General features: G+C 42.3%; 1 protein-coding gene across 3 annotated transcripts in view; it reads left to right on the top strand.

Annotated features, from left to right (window-relative positions):
- Positions 1 to 1,362: 1,362 nt before the first annotated feature.
- Positions 1,363 to 15,264, top strand: part of LOC109895589 (spindlin-Z-like) — a 47,686-nt gene continuing 33,784 nt past the window's right edge. For 2 of the 3 annotated variants that reach the window (XM_020489415.2, XM_020489416.2), the window contains exons 1-3: positions 1,368 to 1,453; positions 2,030 to 2,090; positions 2,879 to 2,982. The gene's annotated coding sequence lies outside the window, so the exon portion shown is untranslated. Of the gene's footprint in view, positions 1,454 to 2,029; positions 2,091 to 2,878; positions 2,983 to 15,264 lie in introns of all 3 variants that reach the window. The other variant, XM_020489413.2, reaches the window with a different exon arrangement.

The following is a 15,264-nucleotide window of genomic DNA, read 5'->3' on the forward strand; positions in this document are numbered from 1 at the left end:
TGACTGAGGCGGTATACTCCTCAATGCCACTGGATGAATCCCAGGAACATATTCCAGTTTGTGCTAGCAAAATAGTTGTGTAGTGTAGCATCCGCGTCATCTAACCACATCCGTATTGAGTAAATCCCTGGTACTTCCTGCTTTAGTTTCTGCTTGTAAGCAGGAATCAGGAAGATATAATTATGGTCAGATTTGCCAAATGGAGGGCGGGGGAGAGCTTGGTATGCATCTCTTTGTGCGGAATAAACTTTGACTGTGGTCAAATATGTTTGCCTGGGGCCTCTGGACACTATATGGTACTTATAAAGCACTGTGCAGGAAAAACAATTGATTGTGTCCATTAAACAATGGTCCAGTCTGCACTTTTGTACACTCGCTTTAAGGGCCGTAGAAACCTTTTACTGCAACATTGTATTTAAGATGATTTTTCCACTCTTTAATGGCTGCAGAAGGAGCAGCGACGCTCTTCTGGGTGTAAACTCTGTGGATTTGGAAACTAGAAGTGCTCCTGAGTAGAATGGGCCACCCTTTTACAGCGACACAACATACATCAAATTGTGCACGGTGCAATAAATGATAGTACACACACAAAAAACATTGTTGACCAAAAATACTTTTCATTAATCCATGTATAATAACTAGTATGAAATATAAAGATAGTTGTGCATATTTTCCATCATTTTCAGCCTAATTATTGATTTACAAAGTACACGGCAGGGTAGCCTAGTGGTTAGAGTGTTGGATTAGTAACCGAAAGGTTGCAAGTTCAAATCCCCAAGCTGACAAGTCATGGCTAAAGGTCAATCAGATTTGTGAACATGGTCCTTAGCTGTGTGTTGCCGCTCTCCATGTTGTCTGTTGTCTGTAGCTTGTGAGGTGTGGAAACACTTTGTTGCTTTTATGAATTTTGTCTTGCTGCTTTTTGTTTTATGTTGCTCTGTCTGCATGCTATGTCTTGCTTGTCCTATGTTGCTATGTCTTGCTTGTTCTATGTTGCTATTGTCTATATTGTAATTGTTTTTAATAACCTGCCCAGGGATTGCGGTTGAAAATTAGCCGGCTGGCTAAAACCGGCACTTTTACTGAAATGTTGATTAATGTGCACTGTCCCTGTAAAAATAAAAATAAACTCAAACTCAAACTCAGACAAGGTACAAATCTGTCATTCTGCCCCTGAACAGGCAGTTAACCCGCTGTTCCTTGGCCGTCATTGAAAATAAGAATTTGTTGTTAACTGACTTGCCTAGTTAAATAAAGGGTAAAAAAAATATATATAAAAAATACAGGACGGGACTCTTATTCTGAAGGATTTCAAAAATCCATGACCCGGAACTACTTAATTTTTCTTGCCTGCTTCACAGCGGTGGATTCGGTCATAGCTTTAGGGTTGCATACAAACGGAGCTGGAGGAAATGCGAGAGGGGACCAATTAATTCGATTTACAATTCATCGGGTAAGCAACCCTCAAACGAATCACTCGATTGATAATGAAATGCATGGCCTCAGACGACCACTAGTTTCCATGGGAGTTATGAGGGTGCATGGGATATTTGTGTATAAAACTGTTTTTTTGTTTGCATTTAAAATGCATGTCAAACAGACCATATACCTTCCCTTCCTTTGTTCGCCTGCGCCGTTTTTGCACACCGATGCGGGGTTTGTATGTACTGCTGGTTCAACATGGCTGACATTGTTAGATTCTAGTCAATCCACCTATTTGGCAATCAAGCGAATCATTGCTTCAGGATGCACATGTGTTTACAAATGCAACCGCAAGCAAATACTTCCTCCCTTTGACTTTATTTATTGTATAAATGGCAATCCTATACGTTCTTGGGTCACTACAGAGACTATTGAGTAGATTTTACTTAGCTATAACTGCTCTCCATGTCTGTTAAATAAAAGTATAGTTAGTTCGGGGGCAGCGAGAAAGATACACATTGAAACAATGTTATCTGTAGGTACATTTTTTTTGAAAAACCATGAATGAACTGGGTGGGGCTAATTCTAATCCCAATTGTGTTTTCAGGAATGACAGCCTATTAGGCTAGTGGCAAGGCTCCCACATTTTCTTGATACCCATACCCGAGGTAAAATAAACCATGTTTTTTCCATATCTCTAAGGTCTCATGTATGAAGTGGATGGTTGTGTGAATTTTTTTTTTACTGCAAAAGTGGTTAAATTGATAGATATTGTGACACATCCCCTTAACTCAAGCAGTGCTAAATGATCCTGTCTGATAAAAATACATACAGTAACACTTTTTATTTTATGTTGTGGCTATTGTAATCTACTCTAAAGAAAACACCCCCCTAAACTCAAAAAGTGCAGAATAAGGGAGTGGTATACATAAACTCATGTAACCCAATATTGCAAGCTCTGATATTGCTCTAATTTGGAATACAAGTATTCATCTGTCAGCCCTACATGCATAAACAAACAGCATTAGGCTTTCTGAATGCATCTTGAAAAAATTGACCTGTAAACACACAGATACAATAGGTGGAAATATCTATTATATATATATATATATATAATATTTATTTATGATTAATGTAAACTTCATTTTTTGGTAGCTATTCAATAGACAACTATCCGTGTAAAGTTTGCTCTCATTCAGTGCTGTATGTTCCTGCCTGACAAGAAAATTCAAACAGTAAGGCTACACGTTTTTTTCATGTTGTGACTATTATAATTGGCTCTAAGGAAAACAAATGGGCTCAGACATCAAAATATATTTTTTGGGGGTTTAATGTTCCTTAAAGGATTTTGTATCTTTTAGCCCCTAGTATTTCAATTAAGTCATGGGGCCATCACATATTATCTTTATATTTTGCCTCATTCAATATGCCATCCAAAATTCCTTTTTTTCCCCAGAATTGTGTAGTTTACAACACTTGACTATAAAGGCTGGTGTGAATCAATTTTATTCTGAATCCAATATGGCCAACATGATTACACTCCAACACCTTCACCTGCACGTAAGTAGCCCTTGTTCATTTTGTATGTATTATTCTGTCTTTAAAAATGGTTTCGTAAGGGTCTTGGTATATCTAACTATGAGTGGCACTGCCATGCCTCTGTGTTTGAATAGCCAAAGCCAACTTCAATGTGTTTGTTTTAATCTCATTCACACACTTACAGCATATCAACAATGGACAATTCTACAAAATATAATAACAAGCCTTTCACGACACAAACACACAGTAGCGTAACCAAGTTACAGGAAAGCAACCATAATACCACACTCAGCTACTCTAGTGGTGTATATGTACAGCCCTCTTTTACTCACTAAAATTAAGTGTGCAAGGTTGATCCAAAGTCTTTGAGGTCTCCATGAAATGAGTGTGTTTTTAATAAAGGGAGAGGAGACGAAGTAGCCAGTTGTGGTTGTAGTTCTGGGGCCTGATCAGCTTGCACAGCTAACTGGTCCTTCTGGGCAAGCTGCAGCGACATGGGTGGTATACTTCCTGTATGACTGGCGGGGTATTGGGGCTGTTGGGTGATCAGTTTCCATTTATACAGTTCACTATAGGCAGTCAGCAGATGCAGCTTGCATACCAAAGAGACCCATTGACTAACTGGAATGTTATCCCAGCCTGAATGACAATGGGGATACTCCAGTAGTGGAATGGTTGGTTGTCTGGTTGTGAGGGAAAGTCTGTGAAAGTGCTGTCACAGACTGACTTGCCTTTAGATTATCCGTGCATGGTTGGCATTGATTACGGACTGGGGCACGCCCAGCAGAAGTGGAGAGTGACCGAACCTGTGAGGGGGACCTAGCTAGGTATTTGTATTTATTAGGGAACCTCATTAGCTGCTGCCAAGGTAGCAGCTACTCTTCCTGGGTTCCAAACATATCAATGAACTTACATTACATGTGAAACAAAATATAAAACAGTACATCATATAACATTATTACTCCACTACATAGCTACAGTACTAAATGTTTAATACCACCATACAACAATTAGACCATGTGTGCATATGCATGTGTCTGTACTTTTGTGTGTGTGTGTCTCTTCACAGTCCCCATTGTTCTATAAGGTGTATTACCAGTTTTTTAAAATCTGATTCTACTGCTTGTATCAGTTACCTGATGTGGAATGTAGTTCCATGTAGTCAAGGCTTTATGTAGTACAAATCCTGGTATTGGAACAGTTTTAATTCTAAGTGATTGATTTTATATTAGTATGCATAATTTCTGCCTGGGCACACTTTTAAGATACTGGAACGGTCCACATCTGCCAACAAAACGAGTAATGATTAGAAAAGTCTGACAACCAGGGACTGATTTAGACTTGGGACACCAGGTGGGTGCAATTCATTATCAGGTACAGTAGAACAGAGAACCAGTAGGCTCCGGACCTCATAAGGTAAGAGTTGAATACCTCTGGTGTTGGATATAGGCAACTCCAAAAGCCTGCAAAGGTTGTAAAATATGAACACCAGAATTTTCAAATGCTTTTGAAAATACAGTATATATATATTTTTTTACAGATGTTTACTAAGGGTTGGTAACAGGCTGATTGGTTGGCTATTTGAGCCAGCCTGAGGGCACACACTTTCTAGTAGGCTTAAATTGAAGATGTGGCAATATCGTCCGTTATTATCCTCAGTCAATTTCCATCCAGATTGTCAGACCCCGGTGGCTTGTCGTTGTTTATGGACAACAACAACAAAAAATCACCTATTCCACACTGACTTTACGGAATGCAAAAGTTTCCTGTCATTCATAATTTGGTCAGATATATTTGGATGTGTGGGTGATTCTCATGAAATCTTGGTTTCAAAGATTTCAAACATGAAACATGAAATGCATGAAAAGACATGCATCAACACATTTCCTTTTTAGACATTAATAACAAGGTCTGAAGTGTTTGTGAGCATTAGTTAAAAAATATTTACTGACAATTTAACACCTTTTTGAACATATTTTCCAAAACAAGTCCTCTGAAAACGTTAAGACCGTTAGGAAAGCTAATACATTTTCAATTGATTTTTTATTAAGTCATGCACAGTTACTTGAAACTGTGAAATAATATCTATTTTTAAATTACACTTTTTATTTGATGTTGACTGATTTCTCTCACAACTTCCGCAATCTACAACCTAATATTTTTGATGTCCGGTTTCAGTGAAATATTTTCAAAATGATGTGGCAAGCCTGATAGAACGTAACGTATAGATTCCGCATGCATTTAAAAGCAAACTACTATTTCTTCCATTCATTAAATTAACATTAAATGAACACCTGTTGCGGTAATGATATATAGATTCGGAAATGAGGTTGATTTCAGTAATGATAATAAGTATACTAAGACTGAGGTATGGTTAAAAACACGATATTTAATGTAGAAAATAAATGAGATAATATTGGCACAATCATGGATTCAAGTTCAATCAATTTCAATTTGCAGTGCTTCAAAAGAACATAACATATATTGGCTAAAAACAGAGAACACATAAAAACAACACATACGAGAACATTAGAACAGTACGTCATCGTCACTACACACACTGGCCTGTACAGTGTCCCTTGGGGTTGATGTTTCTATGGCCACAAGTTGGTACAGCTTCATCTTCAAACCAAAGTTTTCATGTGTTTTGCAAGCACTTGTTTTTCTGTCTGTGACTCTTCGCAGGCCAATCCAAAATGGCTTAAGTTTAAAGAATTGAGCCTTGGAAAGGTTGTCCCTTGGATTCTCAGATAGAAGTCTTCTATGAAGATTTGCCATGGTGTCCGTTAAGGCTCTGTTGAGGAATATCTGTCCCTTTTTCCCGATTTCCCCGGATTTCCCATTTATTACAGTGAAGATTTCATCTTGACGAAGGAAGCGGCTAACAAGTTTGCGGATTATTCTTCTCTGGCTGTTATTGGATAATTCCTCTGGACCTCTCTGCCTTCCATGTTGACAATTACCTGCTTCCTCTTGGCCATCACTGTAAGTCTTTTCATGTATTTTCTTTAGGTTGACCATCTCCTTGATCCTCTCCAGCAGTTTCTCTTCTGTGTCGTGCAACTTTGACCTCAATTTTGATAGTGTTTTCTTGCTTCTGTTCCTCTTTTTGGGTGATTCCTTTGGGTTAGATGTATTCACTGGTCCTGGTGTCTCTTATTTTAGGAGTTGAGTTGATGGCAGGGACATTTACCTGCTGAGGTTAGAATGTCTGTTCTCTTGTCTGCTCTCAACTTGTTAATTTTTCTTCTTGAACATGTTGAAGTGTATCATCTTCTTTGCTTGATTGTGTTATGTCCAATACAGCTTTTAGATGTTTCTCTTTTCTGTAATACCTTTGAGTTTTCCTGCCACTGGTTTTTCTTCTTTTCATGTGGCTTCTTTGTCAGATCTGGAGTTTTCTTGATTTTGCTTTCGTTTTTGATATCTGGAGATTGAAAGGAACCATGACATGAAATGAGCATGTCTAGAAACATGGGAAAATCTTACTGTTATGGCCACGTCATCCTATAGCAGAGACTGAATGGCTTACTGACTGTGTGTGTACACATCCTATAGCAGAGACTGAATGGCTTACTGACTGTGTGTGTGTGTGTGTGTGTGTGTGTGTGTGTGTGTACACATCCTATAGTAGAGACTGAATGGCTTACTGACTTGTGTGTGTGTACACATCCTATGGTAGAGACTGAATGGTTTACTGACTGTGTGTGTATACACATCCTACAGTAGGGACTGAATGGCTTACTGACTGTGTGTGTGTGTGTACACATCCTATAGTAGGGACTGAATGGTTTACTGACTGTGTGTGTGTGTACACATCCTACAATAGGGACTGAATGGCTTACTGACTGTGTGTGTACACATCCTACAGTAGGGACTGAATGGCTTACTGACTGTGTGTGTGTACACATCCTATAGTAGGGACTGAATGGCTTACTGATGTGTGTGTGTGACCGTGCACGTGTGTGGTGGATGTGTGTGCGCGCATGTGTAGACTTCTAAACACTGTAGGGTATTGACTTCCTATAGACAGTGTATGAGGGCGTAGTCTCCCTATAGACTATATATATATATATATATATATGCTAATTACTCCTGCTGTAACTTCTCCAACCCCTAACATCTTCTCTCGCCTTCCTTCTGTACTCTTCCAGCAGTTCTGGGTTGGTGTAAACTTTTTTCTCAGAATTCAGTCTGGCCTTCGCTAAAACTAACTGTCTGCAATTAAACAGGACATAAAGCAAAATATCAACAGTTAATAAATCATATTTAAATTAATAGTTCATTATATATATTTTAAAAATATAGTCTGTATGATACAATTCTCATTACCAAAACAGAGGTTCTCTCTACCACAAATTGCAGCGGTAAGTGAGAATGGTGTTGCGGAGAATGAGGAAGCTTAGCATGTTTTGCTAACTATAGAGAAGACATGATGACTAAGCAAATTTTACTCAATGTACATAATTAGACATTAATGAAATATATTTTCATAGAACATTTTTAATCTAACGTTTTTCTAAATGTGGAAAACTACCTGTATCGGTAATGATAATCAATACTGTCATGTACGCAGTCTTGTGGCGAAATCTGCTCGGAGCCTTCACCGTGCGCTGCCACTTTAAGAGCGCATGAGCAGTAAGGAAGGAGGAGATAAAGAGAGCTCGTTCTTTGGGGAGGGGCTCTTGGGTGGCGCGACAGTTTGATTGTGTGTGCTGTGCTGCAGAAGTTTTGTTTGTTTTCAGCGTGTGTAGTTTATAGAGTATATAACTCAATCATCGGTGTAATCGCTCTAGGTCGTGGTTGTTTTCGTTTGGGACCGCGCCCGTTATGGATCGCATGGATTAGTAGGAACATTGTTGCGAAGCTTTGGCATACAAACCAACAAACCATCGGACAGTCAGACAGTACACCTGCACGCCTGAAGACCACAGCTAAGATCTCTTATCTTTTTCTCTTTCTCTTCCCTCTCATTCCAGTGCTTTACCCTGCAACAGACTCTCTATTTTTCAAATGCACTTCCCATGGAAGTTCATTAGAGCTGGACTATTATTTCCCTGCCAGAAGTGTTTGGAGGGACATTTTAGTAGGTTGCTTGCAAGTTGTAAATTATGTGAACTGTATTGAGGTGGGGTGTACTAATGACATGTGGCCGTGAAGACTGTGGACATTTTTAAGGCCTTTGTTGTGTCGATGAACACCCCCCACATTCATACCCTCTGCACTCATCCACTAGAAAATAATACAGATTATTGCAAATCCTATGTTGATGACTGGGTTCGTTCTTGTATGAAGTTGCTGTTGAATTGCTCTGCCATTATTAGTATTAATATTATTGTATGAGGTATTCTTGTTTGGGTTACCCCTGTGTTGTGATGTGGGTTTTATATGGTGTGTATTCTCTTTTCTCTCCACTGGCTATCTGGTAAACAGGCTACACTCTAGGCAGTCTCTTCTGCTGATGTGTGTGTGTCTGGTAGTGGTACTCTCTCTATTCTACTCTTTTCCTTTCGGCATGGTTAATACCTGCCTGGCGCCCGAACAAAATATTTCTTTACCCTCTCTAATAAATACAGCTACAGTCTGATGTGATTGTTTAACTTTTTAACTGTAGAAATATAAAGAGATCTGCTTACCTGGTAGCCATCTTGAAGTTACTGGCAGATGTGTTGCTTCATTCAAAATCAAACTCTTTTTAAAATTCTCAGTCCTTCAAAAATGTTGCGGAGGATGACAACATCAGTCACGGACACTTGATTTTTCCACTTTTTTCATTATCATACATGAATATTTAGTTAATACTTTTTCTGTCATTTGAAAACATCTATTAGAAGATCAATTTTTTTCAAAATATTAAAATTTTACTCTGTTTAAAATTACAACATAACATGAATTTTTTTATTTTTTTTATTTCACCTTTATTTAACCAGGTAGGCTAGTTACGAACAAGTTCTCATTTACAACTGCGACCTGGCCAAGATAAAGCATAGCAGTGTGAACAGACAACACAGAGTTACACATGGAGTAAACAATTAACAAGTCAATAACACAGTAGGAAAAAAGAGTCTATATACATTGTGTGCAAAAGGCATGAGGAGGTAGGCGAATAATTACAATTTTGCAGATTAACACTGGAGTGATAAATGATCAGATGGTCATGTACAAGGTAGACATAATGGTGTGCAAAAGAGCAGAAAAGTAAATCAATATAAACAGTATGGGGATGAGGTAGGTAAATTGGGTGGGCAATTGTTTTATATTTTTTTTTATTTCACCTTTATTTAACCAGGTAGGCTAGTTGAGAACAAGTTCTCATTTGCAACTGCGACCTGGCCAAGATAAAGCATAGCAGTGTGAGCATACAACAAAGAGTTACACATGGAGTAAACAATTAACAAGTCAATAACACAGTACAACACAAAGGGGGGGTCTATATACAATGTGTGCAAAAGGCATGAGGAGGTAGGCAAATAATTACAATTTTGCAGATTAACACTGGAGTGATAAATGATCAGATGGTCATGTAGAGGTAGAGATATTGGTGTGCAGAAGAGCAGAAAAGTAAATAAATAAAAACAGTATGGGGATGAGGTAGGTGAAAAGGGTGGGCTATTTACCAATAGACTATGTACAGCTGCAGCGATCGGTTAGCTGCTCAGATAGCTGATGTTTGAAGTTGGTGAGGGAGATAAAAGTCTCCAGCTTCAGCGATTTTTGCAATTCGTTCCAGTCACAGGCAGCAGAGTACTGGAACGAAAGGCGGCCAAATGAGGTGTTGGCTTTAGGGATGATCAGTGAGATACACCTGCTGGAGCGCGTGCTACGGATGGGTGTTGCCATCGTGACCAGTGAGCTGAGATAAGGCGGAGCTTTACCTAGCATAGACTTGTAGATGACCTGGAGCCAGTGGGTCTGGCGACGAATATGTAGCGAGGGCCAGCCGACTAGAGCATACAAGTCGCAGTGGTGGGTGGTATAAGGTGCTTTAGTGACAAAACGGATGGCACTGTGATAGACTGCATCCAGTTTGCTGAGTAGAGTGTTGGAAGCCATTTTGTAGATGACATCGCCGAAGTCGAGGATCGGTAGGATAGTCAGTTTTACTAGGGTAAGCTTGGCGGCTTGAGTGAAGGAGGCTTTGTTGCGGAATAGAAAGCCGACTCTTGATTTGATTTTCGATTGGAGATGTTTGATATGAGTCTGGAAGGAGAGTTTGCAGTCTAGCCAGACACCTAGGTACTTATAGACGTCCACATATTCTAGGTCGGAACCATCCAGGGTGGTGATGCTAGTCGGGCATGCAGGTGCAGGCAGCGACCGGTTGAAAAGCATGCATTTGGTTTTACTAGCGTTTAAGAGCAGTTGGAGGCCACGGAAGGAGTGTTGTATGGCATTGAAGCTTGTTTGGAGGTTAGATAGCACAGTGTCCAAAGACGGGCCGAAAGTATATAGAATGGTGTCGTCTGCGTAGAGGTGGATCAGGGAATCGCCCGCAGCAAGAGCAACATCATTGATATACACAGAGAAAAGAGTCGGCCCGAGAATTGAACCCTGTGGCACCCCCATAGAGACTGCCAGAGGACCGGACAGCATGCCCTCCGATTTGACACACTGAACTCTGTCTGCAAAGTAATTGGTGAACCAGGCAAGGCAGTCATCCGAAAAACCGAGGCTACTGAGTCTGCCAATAAGAATATGGTGATTGACAGAGTCGAAAGCCTTGGCAAGGTCGATGAAGACGGCTGCACAGTACTGTCTTTTATCGATGGCGGTTATGATATCGTTTAGTACCTTGAGTGTGGCTGAGGTGCACCCATGACCGGCTCGGAAACCAGATTGCACAGCGGAGAAGGTACGGTGGGATTCGAGATGGTCAGTGACCTGTTTGTTGACTTGGCTTTCGAAGACCTTAGATGGGCAGGGCAGGATGGATATAGGTCAAATCAAATTTTATTTGTCACATACACATGGTTAGCAGATGTTAATGCGAGTGTAGCGAAATGCTTGTGCTTCTAGTTCCGACAATGCAGTAATAACCAACAAGTAATCTAACTAACAATTCCAAAACTACTGTCTTATACACAGTGTAAGGGGATAAAGAATATGTACATAAGGATATATGAATGAGTGATGGTACAGAGCAGCATAGGCAAGATACAGTAGATGGTATCGAGTACAGTATATACATATGAGATGAGTATGTAAACAAAGTGGCATAGTTAAAGTGGCTAGTGATACATGTATTACATAAGGATGCAGTCGATGATATAGAGTACAGTATATACGTATGCATATGAGATGAATAATGTATGGTAAGTAACATTATATGAGTTAGCATTGTTTAAAGTGGCTAGTGATATATTTACATAATTTCCCATCAATTCCCATTATTAAAGTGGCTGGAGTTGAGTCAGTGTCAGTGTGTTGGCAGCAGCCACTCAATGTTAGTGGTGGCTGTTTAACAGTCTGATGGCCTTGAGATAGAAGCTGTTTTTCAGTCTCTCGGTCCCAGCTTTGATGCACCCTGTACTGACCTCGCCTTCTGGATGATAGCGGGGTGAACAGGCAGTGGCTCGGGTGGTTGATGTCCTTGATGATCTTTATGGCCTTCCTGTAACATCGGGTGGTGTAGGTGTCCTGGAGGGCAGGTAGTTTGCCCCCGGTGATGCGTTGTGCAGATCTCACTACCCTCTGGAGAGCCTTACGGTTGAGGGCGGAGCAGTTGCCGTACCAGGCGGTGATACAGCCCGCCAGGATGCTCTCGATTGTGCATCTGTAGAAGTTTGTGAGTGCTTTTGGTGACAAGCCGAATTTCTTCAGCCTCCTGAGGTTGAAGACGCGCTGCTGCGCCTTCTTCACGATGCTGTCTGTGTGGGTGGACCAATTCAGTTTGTCTGTGATGTGTATGCCGAGGAACTTAAAACTTGCTACCCTTTCCACTACTGTTCCATCGATGTGGATAGGGGGGTGTTCCCTCTGCTGTTTCCTGAAGTCCACAATCATCTCCTTAGTTTTGTTGACGTTGAGTGTGAGGTTATTTTCCTGACACCACACTCCGAGGGCCCTCACCTCCTCCCTGTAGGTCGTCTCGTCGTTGTTGGTAATCAAGCCTACCACTGTTGTGTCGTCCGCAAACTTGATGATTGAGTTGGAGGCGTGCGTGGCCACGCAGTCGTGGGTGAACAGGGAGTACAGGAGAGGGCTCAGAACGCACCCTTGTGGGGCCCCAGTGTTGAGGATCAGCGGGGAGGAGATGTTGTTGCCTACCCTCACCACCTGGGGGCGGCCCGTCAGGAAGTCCAGTACCCAGTTGCACAGGGCGGGGTCGAGACCCAGGGTCTCGAGCTTGATGACGAGCTTGGAGGGTACTATGGTGTTGAATGCCGAGCTGTAGTCGATGAACAGCATTCTCACATAGGTATTCCTCTTGTCCAGATGGGTTAGGGCAGTGTGGTTGAGATTGCATCGTCTGTGGACCTATTTGGGCGGTAAGCAAATTGGAGTGGGTCTAGGGTGTCAGGTAGGGTGGAGGTGATATGGTCCTTGACTAGTCTCTCAAAGCACTTCATGATGACGGAAGTGAGTGCTACGGGGCGGTAGTCGTTTAGCTCAGTTACCTTAGCTTTCTTGGGAACAGGAACAATGGTGGCCCTCTTGAAGCATGTGGGAACAGCAGACTGGTATAGGGATTGATTGAATATGTCCGTAAACACACCGGCCAGCTGGTCTGCGCATGCTCTGAGGGCGCGGCTGGGGATGCCGTCTGGGCCTGCAGCCTTGCGAGGGTTAACACGTTTAAATGTCTTACTCACCTCGGCTGCAGTGAAGGAGAGACCGCATGTTTTCGTTGCAGGCCGTGTCAGTGGCAATGTATTGTCCTCAAAGCGGGCAAAAAAGTTATTTAGAAAAAAAAAGTTAAAAAGTTATCACGGAACATCCTGTTCCGTGACTGGGCTGGATTTCTTCCTGTAGTCCGTGATTGACTGTAGACCCTGTCACATGCCTCTTGTGTCTGAGCCGTTGAATTGAGATTCTACTTTGTCTCTGTACTGATGCTTAGCTTGTTTGAAAGCCTTGCGGAGGGAATAGCTGCACTGTTTGTATTCGGTCATGTTACCAGACACCTTGCCCTGATTAAAAGCAGTGGTTCGCGCTTTCAGTTTCACGCGAATGCTGCCATCAATCCACGGTTTCTGGTTAGGGAATGTTTTAATCTTTGCTATGGGAACGACATCTAAAACGCACGTTCTAATGAACTTGCACACCGAATCAGCGTATTCGTCAATATTGTTATCTGACGCAATACGAAACATATCCCAGTCCACGTGATGGAAGCAGTTGGACAGACCTCAGCATGGGAGCCTCTTGTTTTAGTTTCTGTCTGTAGGCAGGGATCAACAAAATGGAGTCGTGGTCAGCTTTTCCGAAAGGGGGGCGGGGCAGGGCCTTATATGCGTCGCGGAAGTTAGAGTAACAATGATCCAAGGTCTTTCCACCCCTGGTTGCGCAATCGATATGCTGATAAAATTTAGGGAGTCTTGTTTTCAGATTAGCCTTGTTAAAATCCCCAGCTACAATGAATGCAGCCTCCGGACAAATGGTTTCCAGTTTGCAAAGAGTTAAATAAAGTTTGTTCAGAGCCATCGATGTGTCTGCTTGGGGGGGGATATATACGGATGTGATTATAATCGAAGAGAATTCTCTTGGTAGATAATGCGGTCTACATTTGATTGTGAGGAATTCTAAATCAGGTGAACAGAAGGATTTGAGTTCCTGTATGTTTCTTTCATCACACCATGTCTCGATAGCCATAAGGCATACGCCCCCGCCCCTCTTCTTACCAGAAAGATTTGTTTCTGTCGGCGCGATGCGTGGAGAAACCCGTTGGCTGCACCGCCTCGGATAGCGTCTCTCCAGTGAGCCCTGTTTCCGTGAAGCAAAGAACGTTACAGTCTCTGATGTCCCTCTGGAATGCTACCCGTGCTCGGATTTCATCAACCTTGTTGTCAAGAGACTGGACATTGGCAAGAAGAATGCTAGGGAGTGGTGCACGGTGTGCCCGTCTCCGGAGTCTGACCAGAAGACCGCCTCATTTCCCTCTTTTTCGGAGTCGTTTTTTTGGGTCGCTGCATGGGATCCACTCCGTTGTCCTATTAGTAAGGCAGAACACAGGATCCGGGTCGCGAAAAACATATTCTTGGTCGTACTGATGGTGAGTTGACGCTGATCTTATATTCAGTAGTTCTTCTCGACTGTATGTAATGAAACCTAAGATGACCTGGGGTACTAATGTAAGAAATAACACGTAAAAAAACAAAAAACTGCATAGTTTCCTAGGAACGCGAAGCGTGGCGGCCATCTCTGTCGGCGCCGGAAGTCTGTAACAGTTTGGGTCCAGGGTGTCTCCCCCTTTGAAGAGGGGGATGACTGTGGCAGCTTTCCAATCCTTGGGGATCTCAGACGATATGAAAGAGAGTTTGAACAGGCTGGTAATAGGGGTTGCGACAATGGCGGCGGATAGTTTCAGAAATAGAGGGTCCAGATTGTCAAGCCCAGCTGATTTGTACGGGTCCAGGTTTTGCAGCACTTTCAGAACATCTGCTATCTGGATTTGGGTAAAGGAGAACCTGGAGAGGCTTGGGCGAGTACCTGCGGGGGAGGGGGCAGAGCTGTTGGCCGAGGTAGGAGTAGCCAGGAGGAAGGCATGGCCAGCCGTTGAGAAATGCTTGTTGAAGTTTTTGATAATCATGGATTTATCGGTGGTGACCGTGTTACCTAGCCTCAGTGCAGTGGGCAGCTGGGAGGAGGTGCTCTTGTTCTCCATGGACTTTACAGTGTCCCAGAACTTTTTGGAGTTAGAGCTACAGGATGCAAATTTCTGCCTGAAAAAGCTGGCCTTGGCTTTGCGTGTATTGACTGCGTGTATTGGTTCCTGACTTCCCTGAACAGTTGCATATCGCGGGGACTATTCGATGCTATTGCAGTCCGCCACAGGATGTTTTTGTGCTGGTCGAGGGCAGTCAGGTCTGGAGTGAACCAAGGGCTGTATCTGTTCTTAGTTCTGCATTTTTTGAACGGAGCATGCTAATCTAAAATGGTGAGGAAGTTACTTTTAAGAATGACCAGGCATCCTCAATTGAAGGGATGAGGTCAATATCCTTCCAGGATACCCGGGCCAGGTCGATTAGAAAGGCCTGCTCGCAGAAGTGTTTTAGGGAGCATTTGACAGTGATGAGGGGTGGTCGTTTGACTGCGGATCCAGGCAATGATGAGGCAGTGATCGCTGAGATCCTGGTTGAGGAC

This window comes from Oncorhynchus kisutch, linkage group LG8, assembly GCF_002021735.2.
Source record: "Oncorhynchus kisutch isolate 150728-3 linkage group LG8, Okis_V2, whole genome shotgun sequence".
NCBI lineage: Eukaryota > Metazoa > Chordata > Actinopteri > Salmoniformes > Salmonidae > Oncorhynchus > Oncorhynchus kisutch.